This window comes from Palaemon carinicauda, chromosome 13 (assembly GCF_036898095.1).
Source record: "Palaemon carinicauda isolate YSFRI2023 chromosome 13, ASM3689809v2, whole genome shotgun sequence".
Taxonomy (NCBI): Eukaryota; Metazoa; Arthropoda; class Malacostraca; order Decapoda; family Palaemonidae; genus Palaemon; species Palaemon carinicauda.
Window position 1 is genome coordinate 69759315 of NC_090737.1, and position 8944 is coordinate 69768258.

Genomic DNA, 8944 nt, shown 5'->3' on the forward strand with positions numbered 1-8944 from the left:
GTGCGTGTATGTGTATGCATGTATGAACAATAGTTTGTAGTTTGTTATAATCAAAGTCTCTCTCTCTCTCTCTCTCTCTCTCTCTCTCTCTCTCTCTCTCTCTCTCTCTCTCTCTCTCTCTCTCTCTCTCAATTGATTCATTAGTAATGAGTTGATCATTCGAGTGATTAACTTATCAATTAGTTTTTTAATTTATATAGTAATTAACTAGTTTCATACATGAGTGTAAATTGCAAGAAAAAATTAATTTTTGCATTGATATTACATGTTCTTAATAATACTGTGTAAATAGTATCCTTATTTGGGATTTTTGGATAGGTTAAGTGATGTGTTCTGTTTTAATACAGCATTATTCTCCAGTTGCATACTAGAGTTGGAAGCGGTTAGGTATTCAAACAAAAAACGTTTTGGATACAAATGATTAGTTGAATGAACGAATAGAAAGCCCTTTCAGTTACTTAACTTGACCCACTCCTGATTTATCGTATGACCTATAATACTGCTCAGGGAGGAATTATGCCTTCCTGAAATTGGTCGGTGTAACAGTAGTTAAAGGTTAACACAGGTATGTCGGAATAAATTAACAAAAGCAGAAGTTGGCTAAAACCACTGGCAATGCCATATCTTGTTAGAAAGGCAAAAATATAATCAGAATATTCTTTTTTCATTTTCTAATTTTGTCCATTTGTACCGTAAATTCACTGGCCTTCATAACAGAAATATAATCGTGTTATTAAAAAAAATCAGAAATTTTCTCACGTTTAAAATTAAACCAAGGTTTGTAATCAATTACCTATTTGAAAGTAGATTGATCTGCCTTATGAAGTGTATTCATCAAACTACCCAGTCTCAAAATAATTAAGCTAAGCAACGAAAATCATTTATGATTTTTAATGACACATCAACCAAAGGTGAAGACTATTCATAGTGATTATTATGCTTGAAATCTAATATCTAATATAACCAGGCTAATAGCATCTTATTCTAGTCGTGTACCGATACTTTTTTTTTTTAATTAAAGGTCATAATACTCAAATTTCAAACCGAAAAATGAAGGGTTGTTTGAAGTTCTAAGTTGGAGGACTTACAAAGTCATAAGAATTATGATAAGGTCAATGAGGTTATGTGTCTATAATGATAACTAGAAACGGAAAATCAATGATATAATAAATTTACCTTATTCTGTCATGTGTATCTTTCATCATCACTCGGTATCTTTCAAGGTTTTACTTTGAATGGTGAAATGCTGCCTCCGATTTTTCATTGCAGATTGTGCAAAGTTCACTCTTCCAGGCAGAGTCTGCGGAAGCATTTTGCCGTTTGAAGAACAGTATTTTCTTCTAGTGAAGATCATTTATGCGAGCGACGACCTAAAATGCTAGTTGTAATTCATTAGACAAGTGACTGTGACTTAATTTATTATAACCCCCAATGAGTTATCTCTTATAACAAATGACCTACCCCCCCCCCCCCCAAAAAAAAAAACAATCATAAATTTTTGGTGTGGCATATTCATGAACATCGAATAATGTTTATGATAAATTTAGGTTGCTCATTATTATACGAATACCACTTATTTGTAATCCCATATACTGATGCCTTATATCATGCAAGGCTTTTTTTCTAAATTTATACTTTTTTACGACAGCGTAGTAACAAGGTTTGGTTAATCGAAACGTACTTTATTGGGGTTTCTTGTTACAAGAACTAATAAATCGCGGACCAATAATAAAGGCATTTTAAGTATTAAACTTGACTCTAATCGGAAGAAGTTATACTACTAGAATAATAAAAAAAAAAAAATCTTACTCCTATGTTTTTTTTTTTCCTTCATAGAAAGCGTGAAACCAACAAACGAGAATAGAATAATTACGTCTATTCTCTCTTCCGAGAGCAAAAATGGAAACATGTCCAACCTTCTATGTCTGTCGGGAGTTAGAAAGCACGCACCGGTTAAGTGCCCGAGTTAGATCGCGTGAAAAGTTTATAATAAGGACTTGGTTGATAAAAATCAGTGATAACTGGAAAAGTTAAATTAACTCGTCAACTTTAACTAGAATCCGACCAACAGCAATTATGTGCCCAACTTCGGAATTTCACTCCCTAATGCAGAGCCATTACAAGTTCTCAGCACGTTTGATACACGTTTGTGGTTCGATGGAGATGTTGAAGGACTGGTCTGGTAAGTGTTAAAATTCATAGAGAAAGGAAGATTATATTTCCACGGCTAATTAGGCAGAATTGTGCTTTGCATGAGGAGAATTTGGAACGTGTAGTGATCTGCTAGAAGGATTATTAAATGCCAAAGAAATACAACTTTTCTGTTAGTTCAGATGGATTTAAAAAAAAAAAAGTGATATTTTTTGCGTTAATAACTTTAACACTTGGAGAAATAACTTCAAATTTATTATTTAGAGTGAAAAGGGCTTGTTGAATAATATAATAACTATATTGATTTCTAAAGGGCACGCAAATATGATAAATTTGAGTATATACTTTCAGTTATGCATTTTTCATAAGTAAGCATATCTGTTAGCAAGGAACAATAAAGAAGAAGGATAAATTGATGCCAGATATTTAAAAAGAAAAAAATTACTGACATCTGCTATGACCACGTGCTTGGGAGTCCGGCCTTGCTTAAGGAACTCTGGGCATTAACAAAGGAAAAGAACAATGAAAGGTCGCCAGTCGGCAATAAGACAAGGAATACCGACAAAATAGATATATTTACAATAATATTTAAATAATAATTGATAAAAAATGGGAGCACAACCGATAATTACTGTATATTTTAAGTAAACCGCGAGGTACTTCACTGGGAGTTGGGTTCAGGTGGAGTTGTAGGCCGTGGAAGGGTTCAGCACCGCAATCTCATTCCCTGGAAAGGGAAATGAATTAAATAATTAATCGCTCACTTACTTCTACAGGCTGGGAACATGATGAAGTCATGTGGTTAAAACCTTTAAGCAAATTAAATAAAAGTGCAAACTTAGGAATTCAAATACTACACTGGGAAACAGCATTGTCACAGGGTGAATTAATTAAGGTTAGGAGCAACGGCACACGTGGTTGGGACATAAGGAATAGGATAAAAAGGTTCAGTGGGTAGGATCTTTCTTTACTTACTTACTTTTACTTTTAGGGGTTTATTTCTCGCCCTCCACCAAACACTAAAGGTCTGTTCAGGCGGGCCTTGGTGTGTGAAAAAAATAATTTCTTTCCAGTTAATATTTTGCTCTGTATCGTTATCAGTTATTTCGCTAGCATTTGTATTCAGGCTTAATAGTTTTCAGGTCACTATTATAACACTTTCTAAAAAGATAAGTCTTCAAGTTTTTCTTGAAAGCTGCCACATTATTGCTATTCATGACATCGAGTGGAAGGTCGTTAAAGAGTCTCGGTGCAGCATAACTGAACGTTCTTCCTCCTATTGCATGATTCACACTAATTTTGAATAGTCTATGTGGGTCATCAGCATGTCTAACTCTTACAGCGGCGCTGGTAGCTTCAGGGTAGGGGACCAAGCAATCACGAAGATATTTAGGCTTATCGCTTGTAAGTGCTTTGTGAGTCAACAAGCAAATTTTAAATTCAATTCTAGCCTTAACAGGTAACCAATGTAGATCGATCAGTGCAGGAGTTATTCTCTCCCGAAATTTAATGCCTTTTATCAGTCTAGCCGCCCGGTTTTGCACATTTTGAAGCTTTCTTAGTAGTGTATTGGGCAATTTGTAGTACAGAGAATTGCAATAATCAAGCCTTGATATTACATGACTCATCACTAAAATTTTTGTACTGCCCTCTGTTAAATATTTTCTAATAAATGCTATGTTTCTCAGGTGATAGTTACACACTTTCACTGTGTTCACAATTTGGTCCCTCATTGACAAATTACAGTCTATCAGTACACCCAAATTTTTCACAACAGGCACAATCCCAACATCAGCATCACCAATTTTTATACTTTGAATTAACTGGTAATTCTTCAAAGCCACCTTTGTGCCAAAGAACATACATTCTCTTTTATCATCATTTAATTTGAGCTTTTTCCTCTGCATCCATGTTTTTATTTCAGTCATTATCTCATCAATTTTCTTCTCTGTATCTTGTGTTGTTGAAATTGAGAGGTAAAACTGAGTATCATCTGCATATAGTTTAAAACCCACTTTTTGTTTTTTCAAGATGTGTGATAACTCGGTAGTATATATGTTAAACAAGATAGGACCCAGAACACTACCCTGTGGTACACCCTTCATAAGAATTCTCTCATTGGATCGGTTTCCAGAAACTTCTACAATAGTCTTCCTGTTCACTAAGTAACTTCGCAAAAATTTCAGTGCTTCCTCAGTCACTCCAATAGACTTTAAGTCGTCAAGTAAGTACTCGTGCACAACAGTGTCAAAAGCAGCACTAAGATCTAACATAATCAAAATTCCACACTTTCCCCCATCAAGAAGACCTATCATATCATTCATTATTGAGCACAAAGTAGTTTCTGTAGAATGATTAGCTCTGTAGGCCGATTGATTTTCCGGGAATACCTCTAACTCGTCAATATGCGCCCATAATTGCTCACTTATGACTTTTTCAATAAGCTTTGACATGTAGGATAAATTTGAAATGGGCCTATATAAAATTAGCTCGTTTACATCACCTTTCCCTATGTAAATTGGTTTGATCAACGCAGTTTTTTCACAGCTAGGAAAACAGGATTGTGATATACTTAGGTTAATTATGTTCAGGTAAATATTATATACAACTTGCTTGTTTGGAGCTTCACTTATTGAACTGTTTGGGAAAGGGTCGTTTCCACAATATGTATTCTTCATCTCTCTCATAACCTTTAACAAGTCGCACATATTTATTTCCTTAAATTTTATTAACTTCTTTCCCTCCTTCACTGGCATAGCTGACTGTCCTTCCAAGTGATTTTGGGGGAAACCTCTATAGATTTTATCAATTTTTTCATTAAAGAATATAGCAAAACTCTCTGCACAAACATTGTCAGGCAAGACATATTTTTTCTTTAATCCCATCAAATCATCAAGATTTTTGTGAAAGTCCTTCATGTTATTGGTTTTTTTACATTCGTCGTTGTAAAATTTTACTTTTTTTTTTTTCTAACAGGATGTTATAGTCATTTCTGGCCTTATTATATAGATTTCTGGCTTGTAGGGATTTGGCTCTTTTCCATCTACCTTCCATCTTACGTCTGTGTCTTTTTGCCTTTAATAGCTCACTATTATACCATCTAACATTTTCGCGTACCACTATTTGTTTGTTCTTTATGGGACACATGGTATCGTACATTTTTCCAAAATTGTCGTTGTATTTCTTGGTATAGCACCCAACACATTCTATGTCTACCATATGTTCACATTGTGTGTTCACACAAGTCATTTGCGCTACACTAGCTTCAATAAAATTCTCAGCATCAAAATTTTCCCGTTCCCTATATGTGATCCGTTTTTTCAATACTCTGGTGCAATTTATATTAACATTAAAGGTGATGAGTTTATGTGTTTTTGAGATCTCAAAGTCTGGTTCCACTTCAAGGTTTTTTATTAGGTCTGAGTCTTTTCCACATATGACCAAGTCGAGTGTATGACCACCTACTGACGTTGATACCAAAACACTGTTTATTAAATTAAACATCTCAAATACTTCCTTGAGTTCTTTAGCCTTATTATAATTTTCATCATCTACCCAACAGTTGAAGTCTCCACCAATTAATGTATTTTTAATATCGTCCACCACACCCACAAGAATACTAAATTCTTCAATGAATTTCGTCATATTACTCGCTGGTGGTCTATATAATGATATTGTATTCAATACCTTATTGTTTCTTGTCAGTTTTAAACAGATATATTCAAACGTTTCAAATACTATTTCATTCATGATAGAAACCCTAGAGAAGGTTTTCGACACAAAGACACCCACTCCTCCTCCAGTTTTGTCCTTTCTTGGTACGTGGTAGAAATCGTGAGTACACGGCGTCATCTCCTGAATCTTTGAGTTATCACTAATATTTCCCTGCAACCAAGTTTCCGTTAATAAGCATAAATCTAATTCCATTTCATTAATAAGATTTCTAATCTTTATGGTTTTATTCCCCACCGATTGAATATTTATCAGACCACACTTAACCAATGGGCTAGACTCCATGATCGGTTCTATTTTTTATCCTGGTAAGCTCCTCCTTGTATACTTTACAGTTATCGTCATATGTCTTATGATTCGTATCATTGTAATTCCTCACTGTGCAGTTATGACACTTTAACGTATTTACAGTATAATCCGTGGTTCGATGATCCTGGCTACACTTGGCACATACCTGAGTCTTGCTACAATTTTCGGCGGTATGACCAAATTACTGGCATTTATAACACTGAAATACATTGTAGGAATCATAGATTTTACAGCATCCTCCAAGCGTGGTATATACTCTATCATCCCTTTTACGGAAGACTTTCCTGATAGTTGGACTACACTTTATAATGACGTGTAATTTACCGCTTTGTCTTGATTTAAACTTCCTGATCAATTTAAAGTATTCTTCATTTTCACATATATCATTCAACCATTCATTCTTCTCCATTATACTGGCAATTATATCATCTTCATTTTCATCAATATTGCAGACCTTGATCTTTGGTTTAAGTAGATCCTTTTTATCTACTTCTACCTTAATGTCATTCTTGACCTCTTCTAAGTCATTTTTAGCCTTTTCTAACCCAGTTTTATCCGCAAAATTAACTACCAAGTGGCCTTGTTTAGAGGTTTTGACCTGTTCGACATTCGTGGTTATCTTCTTCATGATAGTTTTCTTGATATCTGAAGCCTTCTTATTTTCCTCCGTAGATTTTATAACCAAAGTGTTTCTTGATTTCAACTTACTTGCATATGTAGTCTTGGTCACATTCTCTTGTTCGTATTCCATAAGTTTCTCTTTCAGCTCAACAATTTCTTGACGCATATCAGTGTATTGAGCAGTTATCATATCCATAAAACCAGACATCTGTTGTTCTATGTTGATGCTTAGTCTCATCATGTCATCCCTTGATTGCCTTGATTGGGATTTGCAGTCTCAACACATCTTGGACATTTATAAATGATGTTCCTGCTTTGTAAAATAACACTTGTGCCATCTCTTAAATTAGAGCAAGCTTCTTCATCATGGTACCATCTTCGGCATTCATCGTATTGTATCCCATCAACGACATAGGACTCACAGTGCCCACACATGCCATGATTGCCTAAGTCATCACATTTTTCATAAGCTGCTGCCATTATATTTTCCTCTTTTCCTTGGAGTACCGTGTCGATTTCAGTCACAAATAGATCGAAATCATTCACAGGATTAAGTTTTACTTTTCGTTTTCTAGAGAAGGGCATATTAAGTCGTTTTTCAATGACTTTTCAAGTAGCCCCGCCCCAACACAAAAATGCTGGGTCAGGCCTTTCACTACAAACCTCACATACAAGGAAACCACTGATTTTTAGCACTATATTTCACTAATATCTATACTAGCAAACACCCACAAAGAGATTTTTCATAGTATAAACAACGAGAGACACAATGATTCCGTTTAAAGCCAGATTCGTTACAGAGCATTGAAACACACGTCCACACCCGCGGACGGAAAAAAAAAAAAAAAAAAAAAAAAAAAAAAAAAAAGGGAAAAATGGGATGTGATAAGGGAAGGAAAAGGAGGGCTGGGTAAGGACGATAAGGATCTCAAAATCAGACACCTTACCTTGGTAAAAAGGACGCTGGTTCCTCCCTTGTGGAGAACGTGTCACAGGTCCTGCCTCCCTGAAGTCTTGAGAGCGAAAAGAGGTGATGGGACTTTCACAGCGGTTAATCAGCGAAGAACGATGCCCAGCCACTCCTAGGTCGACTAAACCCCCTTATGCCCCAATGGGGGGGGGGGGGGGGGGGTAATTGGCCTGACTGCTGTCCCATTGGTCATCGGCCTTTATGATGTCTCCCGACAACCCCCATAAATAGGCCTCGTGACTTCTCCCGGACTTCCTTTGTGGCAGCGTTGAGCAGCCACGTGCTTTGAAGATGTCTGGAATGAGAACTCAGGGGAGTAAGGGGGTATAGGATGGTTGGACAGATGGTGAGGCTCTAGGTAGCTTCCCAACGCTCATGGCATTTCGACTGGTCCTTGCTGGCGGAGTCTTTTATTTGAAAAAAAGGTGGCGCAATGACCGCCAGGAATAACACATCAAAGAAGTCATAATATTTAAATTAGATTTATAGGAAGTCTATTGGAAATCTCCCTGCCTGGCAATCTGTTGGGAGGTGGTTCAACACCCATTCAAGCTCGATATTATCTAGCCGTGTCTGAAACCTTGCCGTCTTTGTGAGCTAAGGGGAGTCTATAGGTCTACCTACTGAGATATCAAAATCCATTGTCTGGCCATCCCTTGTCCTAGCATGGTGGAGAGGTGTCTTGGACGCTGAGCATATGTATATACTGTAGCATTCTTTACATATCTTCCTCTGTCCTCATACACCTGACAACACTGAGATTACCAAACAATTTTTCGTTCAAGAGGTTAACTACTGCACTGTCATTCTTTAATGGCTACTTTCCTCTTGATAAGGGTAGACGGGACTCTTTACCTACGGTGAGCAGCTCCTCTAGGAGGACACTCCAAAACCAAACTATTGTTCCGTACCATTGTCTTCCACTGTCTTGGGGTAAGGTTTTCTTGCTTGAGTGTACACTCGAGCACACTATTCTATCTTATATCTCTTCCTATTGTTGTTTTAAAGTTTTCATAGTTCATCTATGAAACATTTGATTTAATGTTGTCATTGGTTTTACACTTATCTTGTAGTTTATTACTTGATTTCCTTTCCACATTGAACTATTTTTCCTGTTGTAACTCCTGGGGATATAGCGGCATGATTTTCCTACTAGGGTTG